This window comes from Suncus etruscus, chromosome 1, assembly GCF_024139225.1.
Source record: "Suncus etruscus isolate mSunEtr1 chromosome 1, mSunEtr1.pri.cur, whole genome shotgun sequence".
Lineage (NCBI taxonomy): Eukaryota > Metazoa > Chordata > Mammalia > Eulipotyphla > Soricidae > Suncus > Suncus etruscus.
In genome coordinates, this window is record NC_064848.1 from 187,189,444 (window position 1) to 187,206,115 (window position 16,672).

The following is a 16,672-nucleotide window of genomic DNA, read 5'->3' on the forward strand; positions in this document are numbered from 1 at the left end:
ATCTCTAGCGCCACCTTCCCGGCCCCGCTCCCACATCTTCATTACAGTGCTCACATATTCCTGGCTCTGGACGCCAGAGATGGCAGCACCAGGATGTTCAGGCAACTGAGTGCCAGAATCACACTTGGCACGTGACAACACCAGGGATCTAATTCAGACCTCATTCTTTTTGTTTTCTTTCTAATTTTTTACTATAATACTTTGATTTACCAGATTGTACATAGTACAGTCATTTCAAACATTAAATGATCAAATACCAATCTCACCACCAGTGTGACCATCCCCCTCACCAGTATCCCCAGTCACCCACCCACCATCATAGCCTGCCTCCATGCAGGCACAAACAAGTTACTTTATATTTCCTGGTACAACACAAAGGCAACTGAATTATCAAGTCTTATATCAACACGGATACTTTGAAATGATTCTTACAGGGGCAGGAGCGATAACAGCGGGGAGGGTGTTTGCTTGCATGCAGCTGACCTGGGTTCAATCCCCAGCATCCCATCTGGTCCCACAAGCACTACCAGGAATGGCCCCTGAGTGTAGAGCCAGAAGTAACACCTGAGCACCACCTGGTATGATCCCAAAACCAAAAAAAAAAAAAAAAAAATGATTGTTACATCTCTTCATGATATTACTTAAGTCAGTGTCTAAGAATTTACTGTGCTACTGTTTAGGCTCACTAAGGAGGATATATTACTAGGTAACTTTCCCATCAGATGTCTTATAATAGGGCCAGAGCAATAGCACAGTGGTAGGGCGTTTGCCTTGCACATGGCCAACCAGGGATGGACCTGGGTTCGATCTCTGGTGCCCATATGGTCCCCCGAGCCTGCCAGGGGTGATCTCTGAGTACAGAACCAGGAGTAATCCCTGAGCACCTCTGGGTGTGGCCCAAGAACAAAACCAACACAAAAGATTTCTTGTGATATTACTGATCTGTACACTACAAGATATTGAGGTCCAAGGTTTATAGCTCTAAAATAAAGTAGGTGGCTTGGAAGTTTGATAAGATTAAGTTTTGGAACTGGGCTGTTTCTGTTGGAGGGTATTGGGGTGGCCTTGAGAAGTACCTGCAGCCATTACTTTCTTCTCCATAAACTTATTCTCACAAATAGAAGTAATTTAGCACTTAATCACACCCAAGACCAGAAATATGACTTTTGGGGGAACCCAGGCACCTGGGTATCTGATGACAAAAAGATACAGGTGGTGAGATCAATGCTGGGACATAGGCTGCTCGGGAGGATGGGTAAAGAGCTTGTTGAGACAGGGAGGACGGGTGAAGAGCCAGTGTAGTTAGGCAGACACACAGCACTCCCCACTCAGATGCAGCAGGACGGTGATAACAAGGTAGATTATGACCAGAGTCTTTTTCTCCACATCCTGTATCACAACCTCCAGTGACTCCTCCCCACTCTGCTCCAGAAGATGCTCAATCTGAAGAGAAAGAACCAAGGTTGCAGTTAGGGGCTGTGAGTAGAGCAGTTTGAGCATAGGGCACCCTCGATGGGCCTCTCCTTCGAGGCCCAGTGGTACCACAAGCTAGTGCCAGAAAGAGAGTACAGTGGAGAAGGCACTCGTCTTGCATCCCATAGACATGATCTCCAGCATACCATATGATTCCTGGAGCACTGTTGAGTGTGGCCCAACCTTTCAACTCACCAAAAAAGAATGTATGAGCCACCATTCAGGGCAGGCACACACAGAGTTCTTCTCAAATTGTCCTGGTACATCCGTGTGTTCCAGAAATTGTCACTGACAGCAGCAGGGTATGAACCAACAGATCTATAACATCTGGGACTTGAGGGTCCCTAGCCTCACCACCACTATAAACATGGCCCTCAGTGCAGGCTCCTACCTCTTCCTTCAACTTGGGCAGGTTCCCCTTCTCAAGCATCTCAGCCACAATCTGCCGATCCTCACTCAGCTCTAGGGGTGCAAAAGAGGGTGGGTTGGCAAGTGGGAGGAGGAACAGGGCTGCACCTTCCAGTCAGAGCAGGACCAGGATTACAAGCAGACCCTGCACCACCCCTTCTGCTTAGCCGGCAGGTCTGCATGCTCCGTGGCCTGGGGAAATGACTACTTTCTGAAAGGTGACTTTCTGTCCTTCACAGAGAGTAAAGGGCATTGATTACCTCTGTGTCCCCCAAGAATTGATTCTCCACAGACCCCTCCTTACCTATCAGTGATTCCAGGAAGATATGAATTGTTTCTGCACGTTTTGGTAACACCATTCCAGACTCATCAAAAAGGCAACTTAAAGAAAACTTCAGTTCCTCCTCAGACTCGTCTAAGAGGACATTAGAGTATAAGGCCTCAGACACCTGGGGTTAGAAGATGGCAGAGAGGAGGACTAAACATCTGCAAGAGAAGAGGAGGTACCGGGCTGGCCACCCCCCAGTCCCTCCTCCCAATCTCAGCTTTTCCTTCCTGGGTCTCTTACTCTTTGCTCCAGATCTTGCAGCCACTTATCCTTATGGAGACACTGAGTGAGGCAATATAGCATATCCTCTTTCTGTTTTTTAGTCAGATCCTGGAGGCTTTCCACCATGTCCTGCGCCACCTCCTTCACATTTCTGGAATCCTCTGAACTTGAGTTAGACCCTATAAGGAGGCAGCAGTTAATTGGAACTTGACGCCTAACCTCTGGGCCAGAGAAGTAGCTCAGCAGTAGGTATAGCTCAGAGTGTGTGTGTGTGTGTGTGTGTGTGTGTGTGTGTGTGTGTGTGTGTGTGTGTGTGTGTGTGTCTGCCTGTCTGTCTGTCTGTCTGTCTCTGTGTCTCTGTATCTGTGTGTGTCCCTGGGTCCAATCCCAGCACCTATGTGCACACAAGCTACACACACAGTCCCTGACCTACCCACCCCAGCAGGCTCTATTCCCAAATCCCCCAAGACCCACTTCTTGGTCCGCCATTCCATAGAGGCCACTTTTTTACTTTCCCTTCTTCCAATCTTGCCCTGTTAGAATGAAGCATCTTTCTTCCCAGGTGCCCACCTCCTTTGCCTTCTGCTTCTACCTCCCACCCAGCTCACAACCTCCCCTGCCTAGTCCCAACTCCTAATTCTTCTCCACCTCCAGGAACCAAAACAGATTTCATCCTTACCATTCAAAGTGCAGACTATAGGGACAGACAAATAATATAGCAGGTAAGGTCTTGTGTGATTCTAACCCTGGTTCAATCCCTGGCACCACATATGGTTCCTGGAGCCCTGCAAGGGATCACTCCTGACCACAGAGCCAGAAAGAGCCCCTAAGCACAACCAATGTGGGCCCAAAACAAAACAAAACAGTGCAGGCTTTGGGGCCAGAGAGAAGAGAACACAACAGACTGAGTGGAACTTTACATGTGGAGGGCCGGATCAATTCTCTTTGCCGGGCCCGGAGAGATAGCACAGCGGTGTTTGCCTTGCAAGCAGCCGATCCAGGACCAAAGGTGGTTGGTTCGAATCCCGGTGTCCCATATGGTCCCCTGTGCCTGCCAGGAGCTATTTCTGAGCAGACAGCCAGGAGTAACCCCTGAGCACCGTCGGGTGTGACCCAAAAACCAAAAAAAAAAAAAAAAAAAAAATTCTCTTTGCCACATGGGCCCCTGAACACAGAATTGGGAGGAGCTCCAAATATCAGGGTGTTATCAAAATAAAAATAAAGTGCAGGCCAGAGATATAGTACAATAGGGAGGACACTTGCCTTGCAAGAGTCTGACCCAGCTTTGATCCCTTTACCCCATGTGACCCTCCACACCTGCCAGGATTGATCCCTGAGTGTAGAGTGCTCAGGTGAACAACTGAGGAGTAGTGTAAAATTCAGAAAAGGAGTTAGAGAGATAGTTTGTCAGGCTTCATGTGTGCTTGGCATGCTATAGGCCTGGGTTCTATCATAGATCCAGGATACAGCCCATCAACATAGACAGGTATGTCCCCAAAAGATGAAAATAAATATGTATAAAACCCAGACCACACTCAGGATCAATTTAGTTTAAATTCCTAGAGTTGAGACTTATTCACCAATGAGAACAAATATGGTAGTGAGAACAGATGGAGCTTCCAGATAGAAGTTGGAATCTGCTTTGGACATGGCCACAAGCTTGTCCCTCCATGCCCTGCACCCACATGCTCAACCACTCCCCTAAGATGCTCGAGAGAGAATGTATAGCCAGCTTCTACATAGAAGTATACTTCTATACTTACGTGAACCAACATTGTCTGTAAAAAAAGAAAGAATAAAGTCAATCTCTTCCCATGGCAGAAGTCTTCGCTGCTGAACTGAGTCTTCACTGCCCATGGAGCCTGCATCCCTGTCTGCTCATATACATGCCAGTGCTCAGATAGAGTAAAATTCTGTGTCTATGATAAAAAAAAACTCACAGCCTGGAGGCAGGCAGCCCAGAGAAGGCAACATGTACCCTTACTTGACCACTCAGCAAATTTGGACCACAGCAGGGACTGGACTTTCTCCTGGCTCTGGCCTCTATTCCAGTCCTTTAGAATCACAGGTTCTTTCGTTTCAATTAGCCAGACCTCACCAGCAATGGACCTGCAACATTCACAATTTCAGGGAATTCTCAAATTCTCTACCACTCCTAGGCCTCTCTCTATGCCTTCACAGAACCAGTGGGCAATAGAACCTCTTGGGACCCAAGAAGAAGAGGTTGACCAGGCTGACATCAGAATCTTATGAATAAAAGTAATAATAATAAAATAATAATAATGAGTTCATGAATCTTTTTGACTAACTCATTCATTTCAAATCAGAATAACTATAACTCAGAAAGTTGTGGAGCTGCACATCCAGGACTAATCCTGAGATGGCCTCACTCCTCACCCAATGCTCCTTCAAAGTCAGCACTGTCAAGTGAGACTCAACAGGTAATTCAACTGAAAGGTGAACTAACAGACCAAGAAGCACAGGATCCAGTACACAGATCTGCACATCAAAATTATCAGACCCAGGGCCAGAGAGATAGCATGGAGGTGGGCATTTGCCTTGCATGCAGAAGGACGGTGGTTTGAATCCCGGCATCCCATATGATCCTCTGAACCTGCCAGGAGCAATTTCTGAGCATAGAGACAGGAGTAACCCCTGAGCGCTGCCAGGTGTGACCCAGAAACCAAAAAAAAAAAGAATTATCAGAGCCAACACACAATCCCACATGCTTCTCCTAGAGTGTTCTCGTGTTTTGCCATGGTCTCACCCCTGTGTGGTCCCACCATATTCTCAGTTTGAAAACTCTATAGCTACAGGCAATTAATTATCCTATATCATTTATTTATCTATTTATTTATTTTGGTTTCAGAGTGATACCCAAAGGTTCTCAGGACTTACTCCTGACTCAGTACTCAAGAATCAGTCCTGGTGGGCTCCAAGGACCATATGGGATACTAGGGATAGAATCAGGGTTAGTCACATGCAAGACTAGTACCCTACCCACTGGACTATCTCTCTGGACCCTTTATTGTCTTTAAAAAAAAAAGGGGGGAGGCGGAGAGATAGCACAGCGGTAGGGCATTTACCTTGCATGCAGCCAACCCAGGACACATGGTGGTTCAATCCTAGCATCCCATATGGTCCCCTGAGCCTGCCAGGGGCAATTTCTGAGTGCAGAGCCAGGAGTAATATCTGATCACTGCTGGGTGTGGACCAAAAACAAACAAACAAAAAGGAGTATACTGAGCCAAAGAGAGAAGATAGGGGTACAGTACTTTCTTTGCATATGGCCAATCACATTGGAGTGGCCCCTGAGCAATAATGGATATGGCAACAAAACTAAAATAAATAAATAGGGGTGGAGCAATAGTACAGCAGTAGGACATTTGTCTTGCATACTGCTGAACCAGGGCGGACCCTGATGGGATCCCCGGTGTCCCATATGGTTCCCGAACCTGCCAGGAGCAATTTATAAGCACAGAGCCAGGAGTAACCCTGAGTGCTGCTTGATGTGGCCCAAAAATCAAAAATCAAATAAAAACTATCTTTTTTTGGTTTCAAGTTTTTAATGAAAGACCTAGAAGCTTACTCACCTTTTGGGAAGGATTTATTTTTCTTGCCCAAGTAGAGACCTAAATAATATACACACATACAGAGAGAGAGAGAGAGAGAGAGAGAGAGAGAGAGAGAGAGAGAGAGAGAGAGAGAGAGAGAGAGAGAGAGAGAACAGTTATCAAAGGTAAATTTCTCTATGTTCTTCTTTCTAGCTCCTCCCTAGTCTTCATACTCTGACCCCAACAAACACTATTGAAAGTGAACATATCTAGGGAAAGATGGTGTCCCAGGGGTAAATTCTGTGTCAGTGGCAGTCCTTACTCCTCCGTAAAACTTCTCCTACCTCCAAGCTCTCCAAAGCCTCCATGGATGACACCCCACTTGTATGTTCAGGGCCCCCTCCCCTGCTTACTCAACACATCCTTTATATGGAAGAAGAGCTTTTCCACTCGATAGGCCAGGACTTGGTTGGAGGGGATCGTCAGTTTGCTTTGGCTCTAGAGAAAAGAAAGTCACACTGAGTGATTCATAGGTGCTCTGCACCCTTTCTTCTCCTCTGCTCCCCTCCCTTCCAATGCATCCAGGGAGGAAGGTATTGTATTCCCATTTTACAGATAAAGAATGGAAAGTCAGCCAAGCTAGTTTCAGCAGACACAGCTATCAACAGTAAAAGTCAAAATTGGGGGCCTGAAGCAATAGCACAGAAGGTAGGGTGTTTGCGTTGCGTGCAGCTGACCCAGGTTTGATCCCCAGCACCCCCTATGGTCTCCCAGAGTCTGCAAGGAATGATTTCTGAGCGCAAAGCCAAGAGTACCACCAGATGAGGTGCAAAATAAAAAAATAAAATAAATAAAAAAGAAGAAATTAACCAAAATGGAGCCTACACCAGACCTTAAAACTCAGGTGGAGGGACTGGAGTGATAGCACAGCAGTAGGGCATTTGCCTTGCATGAAGCCAACCTGGGACAGACCCAGATTCAATTCCCAACATCCCATATGGTCCCCCTACCCTGCGAGGAGCCATTTCTGAGTGCAGAGCCAGGAGTAATCCCTGGGTGCCGCTGGGTGTGGCCCAAAAATAAATAAATAAATAAATAAATAAATAAATAAATAAATAAATGAATGAATAAATAAATAAATAAATAAATAAAACTCAGTGGTTTCCAGTGCCTGCCTATTCAGCAAACACTGACTGAGTGAAAGAAAGATTTGCATGCAAAAGTCTGGATTCCATTCCAAGCACAGCAAAATCCCTAGAGCACCAAGCCAGATCACTATGCCCCTGAGAATCTCTGTGTGTGATCCCAAAATGAAACAAACAGAAATAAATACATATTATCATAGCTAGAAATGTTTACTGGGATCGGTTCTGTTCCAGGCACTGTGGCTCCTGCCTAAGAAACACACATGTAATTGTGCACTGGGGTAGGTACAGAAAGCAAATGCAAAGGGCATCACCTGGGGGAAAGGAAGGAGCTTAGTGATCACCCACATCCTTTCTTAGACAAAAAACAGAAGTCATAAGAAGGTCAAGGAGGAGTTGGAGAGATAATACAGCAAATGATATAGCAGGTTGCCTTACATGCGGCCAACCCAGGTTGAATCTCCAGCACCCTATATGGCACCACAAGCACCACCAGGAGCGATTTCCTAAGCATAGAGCCAGAAGTAAGCCCTAAGCACCATGGATATGGCCCCAAAATTAAAAATAAAGGAAACAAGGAAGGTGACCAAGGAACAGTGAGACTGCTGAGAAAGGACTGACAAGGAGGAAGTAAAGAATCTGGGGACTTGACTGCCCCCCAAAACATACAGCAGAGCCCCAAGACTAATTCTGTAGCTCCAACCTTCAGGTCCTTACATGGTGCTTCCAATTAATACCAGTATATTTTAGTTTGCTCAATAAAGTATTTTCCCAGTTATTTTTCAGAGTTTTCTGCTCTACATTCTTCAGGGTTTCTGTCACCATATACAGATCCTTTTGACTCTCACGGATTTTTTCAAACAAAGGAGGTAGTTCACTCTTCAGCTTCCTGGAGGGATGTTGAGGAGAGAAGCTGTCAGATCTCAGGGCAGCCTCCCCTATCACCCTTCTCTCTCTCCAACAGAGATTCCTAGTTGAGATTAAGAGCATCCCATCCAGGGCCGGAGAGATAGCACAGCAGTAAGGCGTTTGCCTTGCATGCAACCAACACAGGATGGACAACAGTTCAAATTCCAGCATCCCATATGGTCCTCTGGGCCTGCCAGCCATGGGTGATTTCTGAGCACAGAGCCAGGAGTAACCCTTGAGCTAAGAGCCTTCTCTTTTGACCCAAAAACCAAAACCAAAAACAAAAAGAAAAACATCCCATCCAGTCTCCAGTACCACAGGAGTAATCCCTGAGTATTGCCATATGTGACCCTAAAACAAAACAAAACAAAAAAAATCAATCATGAAGGGAAAACCAGGACAATAGCAGAGAGATATTCAAAACACTAAACAATGCTATGCTTGCAGGAGTCCAGGTTTGATCCAAGGCACCACCTGGTGGTCCCTGAGGAGTGATCATCAGGAGTTATCCCTGAACACAGAGCCAGGAGTAGTGCCTGAGCACTGTTAGATGTGGCCCAGAAACAAAAAGAAAAATTCAGGGTATCTGTCCCAGAGGAAGACTACTTCAGCAATTGGGGGAAGCTGTCTCCCATCCCCGCACCCCACTGTCCAGCAGTTCCAAGTGAGCAAACGGCCTGCTTGAGCAGCAAGGCCACATTCTCCTGAAAGTCAGTGGCTGTCACAGACTCTTAACTGGTGCCAGCTAAAGATATGCATGTGGAACATTCTGGGCAAGACATAGTTTACTGTGCACTGCAAGGAGGGAGGGAGTTCTCCAAGCACTATACCAGGAGTAGCTCCCAAGCATCACCAGGTTTGGCTCTAAAACCAAAGATTTTAAAGAATTAAAATAAAAATAAGGAACCAGAGGGATAGCACAGCAGTAGGGCATTTGCCTTGCATGTGGCTGACCCAGGACAGACCTAGGCTTGATCTCTGGCATCCCATATGGTCCTCCAAGCCAGGAACGATTTCTGGGCACATAGCCAGGAGTAACCCCTGAGCATCACCAGGTGTGGCCCCAAAACCAAAATAAATAAATAAATAAAATAAAAGGGGCCAGTGCAATGGTGCAGCAGTAGGGCCTTTGCCTTGCATGCAGCTGACCTAGGACAAACCGAGGTTCGATCCCCCGAGTGCCATATGGTCCCCAAAGTCCAGAGCAATTTCTGAGGACATAGCCAGGAGTAACCCCTGAGCATCACTGAGTATGCCCAAAATCCAAAATAAAAAATAAAAATAGGGCCGGAGAGATAGCATGGGGGTAAGGTGTTTGCCTTGCATACAGAAGGATGGTGGTTTGAATCCCAGCATCCCATATGGTCCCCTGAGCCTGCCAAGAGCGATTTCTGAGTGTAGAGCCAGGAGTAGCCCCTGAGCGCTGCCAGGTGTGACCCAAAAACCAAAAATAAATAAATAAATGAATAAATAAATAAATAATAAAATAAAGTAAAAATAATTCAAAAGTTAGGTTTCTTGGAAGCAGACCATGGAAGTCTTCTGGGAGTAGAGGGATCATGCTGGGAGAAAGGAATAGGGATGCAGGAGCAGGTTAGAAGCTGAAAACCACCCCAAATATCCTGAGCTCCCCAGTGAACTTTTCCCTTTTCCCACCCCACCACTAACCACCCTCAGGCTCACCTGTTGTTAAGGGAATCCAGAAATGTCTGGGATATGCTGTATTGCTGTACACTGATGTCTATTTCCTGTACCATGGACATACACCCTTTAACTATTATTTTTGGCACTTGTATTTCTGCTGACACCTCTGAGTCTATCTGGTCCTCAATTTGAAATGCAGGGCTTCGATCTAGAAAAGGAAAGGTCAAGGCTTAAAGGATCTCTCCAGAAAACTCTTCTCACTGAGCCAACCCTCTCCCTCTCCCCAGCCCCTTCCTACTAAGGGACTGTTCACTCTGCCTTCCAGAAAGCACTCTCTGAGGGGGCACCCAGGGCTGGAGCCTCTGGCCACCTTCTTACAAAATGGCCTCAAAGCAGCCACTTTTCCTTTCTATGAGAAGTTAGCAGCCTTGCTGCTGGTGTTTAAGGGATTCATTCAAATACTGCGGCCCCCATGAGGGCCAAGTGCCCACCAGAGACAGGTGTGAGCCAGTCCTAGTTAGTCAATAAGGTGAAAGAGTGGAGCAGAATTTCACACCCATTCCTGCAGTAGAGGAACCATAGCTGTAAGGCAGCCAGTTCAGGAAATTAGCCAGGCCCCTGTGTTGACCAGATGCTAACCCACGGCCAAGAAAAGAGGGAACATTTCTGATGCTGGGTTTCAGGGACAGGGTTTATTTCTAGAGAAAACGCATTAAGTAGCTGGTGGGAAACTTGACAGGCTGGAAACAGTGCCTGAAATCTGGGCCTGTATGTGTGACAAAACAGGACCAACTTGTTACTTGATCTAGGAAAAGTATGCTTCAAAATGTGTGCTTCATTACAGAGAAGAGAATCTTAGGTACACAGAGGAGATGACACATAGAGAAGGAAGAGGATAAACTCAGGCAGGAGACAAAGGCAACATCCTTAGTGACAAGGGGCCAGGGAGGTGAGACAAGAGTAGAGGCCTTTCCTCACATGTGTGACCTGGGTGTGATCCCCAACACTACACACAAATAGTGAGAAGACATATGAACCTTTGATGTGAGAATGTCTCAGCACCATTGGGTATGGCCACCTACAACAGAAGTTTGGAAGGAAAAAGCGAAGGAAAAAAAGGGAGGAAGGAAGGAAGGAAGGAAGGAAGGAAGGAAGGAAGGAAGGAAGGAAGGAAGGAAGGAAGGAAGGAAGGAAGGAAGGAAGGAAGGAAGGGAGGGAGGGAGGGAGGGAGGGAGGGAGGGAGGGAGGGAGGGAGGGAGGGAGGGAGGAATGGAGGAGGAAAAAAGGAAGAAGGGAAGGGAGGGAGGGAAAGATGGAAAGAAGGGAGGAAGGAGGAGAGAAGGGGAAGGAGGGAAGGATGGAAGAAAGGAAGAAAGGGAGGGAGTTAAGGAGGGAGGGGGAAGGATGGGGAGAAAGGAAGGAAGAAAAGGAGGGAGGAGGAAAAGAAGGAAGAAGGGAAGGGAGGGAGGGAGAGAAGTGAGGGATGGAAAGATGGAAAGAAGGGAGGAAGGAGGAAGAAGGGGATGGAGGGAAGAATGGAAGGAAGGAAGAAAGGGAGGGAGTAAGTAGGGAGGGGGAAGGAATGGGAGGGAGGGAGGGAGGGAGGAAGGAAGGAAGGAAGGAAGGAAGGAAGGAAGGAAGGAAGGAAGGAAGGAAGGAAGGAAGGAAGGAAGGAAGGAAGGAAGGAAGGAAGGAAGGAAGGAAGGAAGGAAGGAAGGAAGGAAGGAAGGAAGGAAGGAAGGAAGGAAGGAAGGAAGGAAGGAAGGAAAAGGGAAGGATAATCCATTGAAAAGGGAGCTGAATGGGGCCCGGAGAGCTAGCACATCGGTGTTTGCCTTGCAAGCAGCCGATCCAGGACCAAAGGTGGTTGGTTCAAGTCCCGGTGTCCCATATGGTCCCCCGTGCCTGCCAGGAGCTATTTCTGAGCAGACAGCCAGGAGTAACCCCTGAGCACTGCCGGGTGTGGCCCAAAAAAAAAAAAAAAGAAAAGAAAAGAAAAGGGAGCTGATCCAGGGTCCATAGCGAGAACTCAGAGAAACTTACCTTACAGCTACAAGAACTATCTTAGCTGACTTAAAAGAAAATTTTTCACAGGAGGGAAAACGGGAAAGAAAGATTGCTTGGGAAGTTTCAAACAAATTTCCACTCCATTCCATCTTTCCTCTGGAATGCATGTCTACACCAGGGTGGGGGACACAGACACACTTTCCATTTCTCAGGGGTCAATGTCAGTGGGGGTTGAGAATGGGTGGGAGCAGTGGGTGAAACTACCTCATACTGACCTTTGGACCACCCAGGATTCTCTCTCTTCACTAAGTCTTCGCACTCCACTATGTCCTGCACTGTGAGGCTATTGTAGATTGCTTTATAACCCCAGAGAGTTTTCTTCACAAGACAAAAGCATTCAAATCTCTTAGCATCAACAAGGCTTCTGACATGAATCATCTTCCCACCTGAGTCCATACGTTGGACCACCTTTCTTGTGGCAACTTCAAAGGCGCTGAACATTGTGCTGGGATCACCTGGAAAAGAAACATCAAGATCTTCCCAGCAAAAAAAAAAAAAAGCTTAGTTCCTCACCAAGCTCCAAATGAAAGTGATGGCCACCAACTCTTCCCAAGTAGTCTGGTCCTGGCAGAAAGCTCTGGAACCTTTTCAGAATGGGTGGGGGCAGAGTCTCCTTTCGGCATGAGCCATAGCAGCCCAACATCACACCCGTATACCCTCCATCAGAAACGGTAGAACTCCACCACTAAAAAATATGAGCAGCTGAACCTTCTCAGGTGGGACCAGACTACAGGCTGAAAACTCTGGAGTATTCCTGGAATAGGAGTATGCCAAGTCCTTTCCAACCCACCACCAGAAAACCCAGCAACTTTCACCCACACCCACCATCTTCTGGGCAGAAAAATAGCCCAGATTATGAGCCCAGCTTATGAGCTCCAAAAGAAAATGATGGCTGCCAACTCCTCCCGAGTAGTCTGATTTAGGCTGAAAACTCTGAGGCCTTCTCAAAATGGGTGGGAGCAGATTCCCCATTCTGCTTGAAGGAACAGGAGGCCACAGCCACACCTTACAGCTTACACCCTCCCACTGAAAAGGTCCACAATTTAACTTTTCAAACTGCCCACTAGCAGATTTGCTCCAGATCTATAGATCCAGGACAGCAGGGTCACAAGCGGTCACATGACACCTCAAAATTTTATAGTAGGGCCCAGAGAGATAGCACAGCAGCGTTTGCCTTGCAAGCAACCAATCCAGGACGAAAGGTGGTTGGTTCGAATCCCGGTGTCCCATATGGTCCCCCGTGCCTGCCAGGAGCTATTTCTGAGCAGAAAGCCAGGAGTGACCCCTGAGCACTGCCGGGTGTGGCCCAAAAAACAAAAAAAAAAATTTTATAGTGGTATCAGCCCAGTAGAATCATAGCAAATTTGATAGGAAAGTTGTATAGAAGACCTCCAAGTTCAGTAAGCCTAAATAATAACTCTACTGAATACTAGCTAGCACAAATACTAAATACTAACTACCCACATGCTTGCTTTGGCAGCACATATATTAAAATTGGAACGATACAGAGATGATTAGCATGGGCCCAGCGCAAGGATGACACGCAAATTCATGAAGCATTCCGTATTTATTTTAAAAGAAAAAAAATATTAACTACCCACAGCCCAGTAAATCCCTAAGACAATGACTTAGTAACACCATGGAGAGATATAACAATTATTACAAATTGGGGTCGGAGAAATAGCATGGAGGTAAGGCATTTGCCTTTTATGCAGAAGGATGGTGGTTCGAATCCTGGCATCCCATATGGTCCCTGGTGCCTACCAGGGGCGATTTCTGAGCATAGAGCCAGAAGTAACCCCTGAGCACTGCCGGGTGTGACCCCAAAAACAAAAACAAAAACAAAATAAAACAATTATTACAAATTGACCCGTTAATCTAAATTTTGATCATTCTATTTGCCATTGTATTGTAACAAACAATACGAAATAAGTTTGTAGGGGCCGGAACAATAGCACAGCAGTAGAGCATTTGCCTTGCACGTGGCCAACACAGGACAGACCCAGGTTATATTCCCGACATCCCATATGGTCCCCCAAGCCTGCCAGGAGCTCTGTGCTCTGAGCACAAAGCCAGGAGTAACCCATGAGAGCCGCCAGGTGTGACCCAAAAAACAAACAAACAAACAAATAAATGAAATTTGTGTCTGCAAGGAAGTAGGTTAGGGTGGCAAATAGGAAACTGAGGACAGTGGTGGAGAAAAGGTCACACTGGTGGTGGGATTAGTATTTGAAAACTTAATGCCTGAAACAACTGTATTATGAACGCCTTGGTAAATCATGCTTTTATAATAAATAAATAAATAAATAAATAAATAAATAAATAAATAAATAAATAAATAAATAAATAAATAAATAGACTTAAAATTAGAAAAGGGGTTGGAGAGATTGTATAGTGGGTAAGGTGCTTGCCTTGCATGAAACTGTCCCAAGTTCAATCCCCAAAATCCCCTGAGAAGTGACTAGAGTGCCCCCAAAAACAATCACAGAGAAGATTTTTGGGGGGGGCCACACCCTATGGTGCTCAGGTGTTACTCCTGACTCTGCTCTAGAAATCACTCCTGGCAGGCTCGGGGATCATATGGAATGTTGAGGATTGAACCCAGGTCAGTCCTGGTTCAGCCTAGTGCAAGGCAAATGCCCTACTATATCACTCCGGCCCCACAGACCTGAGTTCGATCCCCGGCGTCCCATATGGTTCCCCTAGCCAGGAGCAATTTTTGAGCACAAAGCCAGGAATAACCCAAGCATCACCAGGTGTGGTCCCAGAAAAAACAAAAAAAAATTAAAAATTAAAAATTAAAAAGAGAACTTCACTTTGGGGAAAGGGTAAGATATGGCTCCTTTAGCCACCTGGGGTGAACAGTCAACCAAAGTTTTTCAGACAAGACCTGAAAGTATTTCTGGGGTTATTTGCCTTCCCTATTTCTAGAAAGTGTGGTAGCCACTGCACACTAAAGAGAACAGTTATCCTAACTGGAAAATGCTTTGCACAGCAACCTCCTTCCTCAGAGGGGCCAGAGAGAGGACGAAAGGCCTCATCCCCAACTGCAAGACCCTCTGTGGGTTCCAGAGCAGTGTCCAGAGAGGGAGAATGCACAAAGAGATCAACCTGCTCAGGGGCCCAGGGACAGACCTCTGGCCCCTCCAGCTCCCATCCCAGCTGGCATCATCTTCCCTGGCCGGGACTCCCGGCCTCCCTTCCTTTCTCACTGTTCTTCAAGCTCATGGTGTTACCCTGCCTCTGAGGAAATAGGAAAAAGTGTAAGAATATTTGGCCTATCTCCTTAGAGGTCTTTTCCCACTTAGCAAAATAAAATGAGGTCTCAAGCCCCACCTGGGGTATTTCCCCTCGACTCTCCCAGCCCTCTTCTTACCCCAGTGGGACCAGAATCTCTCTCCCCATCTCCTCCACCTGCAGAAGGGACCCATCTCCACAGATTCAGGGCCAGTCAGTCCTGACTCAGCTGCTGCCTCCCAGTTTCTATTCTCCACAGCTCTGCTCCCACTTTTCTCATTATTTTGTCCCCAAAACCTTCCTCTTCCCTCAGCTTCCAGGAGTCACCCAGCAGTTCCATTTTTGTTTTTGGTTTTGGCCCACACCCAGTGGGTTTCTCCAGGCTTATTCCATGTTTCTCACTCCGGGATCACTTCAGGTAGGGCTCAGGGGGCCACATAGGGTGCAGGAGTTTGAACACTGAACATATGAAGCAAGTACCCTCTCCACCCAAACTCCAGCCCTTTGATATCTCTTTCCCTTTTTCCAGGAGCCTTTGCTTCCCTCCTGACTTCCCTTTACAAAGTTTCCTGGGTTTCCCCTCCCCGGACATCTCTGGCCACCTCCCTAAGTCCTGCTGGCTTGCTCATCCCTCTTCCTTCTCTGTCCTTATCTACTGGTACCTTCTCGACTCATCCCAACCTAGGAATCTGGACCAGACATGGCCAGCACCCAGCCTACCTTTTTTCTGGCCTCTACTGCTGGATTTGTGTGTAATCCCTCCAAGGGATCTCTGTACACTACGAGGCAAGGTTGGAAATGGAAAGTAGTTGAGTTGGATCAGGTGCCCTTCACCCACCTTTATGGCTGGGCTAGAGATAAAAGACTAATAAACTTTATCTTTGGTAAATTGGGGACAGTGAAGTTCCTGTATGTGTGCGTGCACACACACACACCTCTCCTGATCCATGTACTAGTTGTGGTGGACCCAAGGAGGAATGATCCCAGGAATCTGGACAGAAATAGATTAACAGGTCTGGCCTGAGAGGGGGTCTGGTGTCAGCCTGGTGAGTGTCCCCAATGCCTTGCTATGGTAGATCCCAGTGACATGAGGCTGCAGCAGCAAATGCCCAGAATTAGAATGGGCCACTGACCTCAACCTCCACCTGCCCCACAGCTGCTGTAGTGGGCCCACCTGCGAGATGACAACCCTGTCCTCTTCACCCACTCACTTCTCCGGGGACAGGACTCAGGCCCCTCAAATGCTCAAAAGGATGCCTTGCCCAGGGTCCTTGCTATCTGGGGAGTTTTGGGAAATTGCCTCCACCACAAGCAGTGATAGCCTAAGAATCCTGCTGGGAAAGAAAGGCTAGGAGACACCACCCTCCCAGGGAAGGGTCTGGGGAAGTGACATGATTGCAGGAAGAACAGAGGACAGGAAGGCCTGCTCCTCAGGTCACCCCCTCAGATCACTCACCTCATGACACCCCATCTCATAAAACCCCCCTCACAATAGCCCTCAGAACTCCCATCTCCTCTGCCCCTCCCTGCCTGCTGCTGGCTGTGCGAGGACACCTGGAAGGGCAGTAGTGCCAGGTCATTGGAGCCAGGATTCCAGATGTCCCATGCTCTCAGCAGGAGGGGGGTAGGGAGACCACACCCTGCCCCTCCCTGGGACACACTAGGACACAGACAAGACTCAGACA

At 47.2% G+C, this 16,672-nt stretch overlaps 1 non-coding gene across 1 annotated transcript; it reads left to right on the plus strand.

Moving 5' to 3' along the window:
* Positions 1 to 13,218: 13,218 nt before the first annotated feature.
* On the plus strand, positions 13,219 to 13,321 carry LOC126027029 (U6 spliceosomal RNA). Its single transcript, XR_007502184.1, has one exon. It is a non-coding gene; the product is annotated as a U6 spliceosomal RNA (small nuclear RNA).
* The last annotated feature ends 3,351 nt before the right edge of the window (positions 13,322 to 16,672 follow it).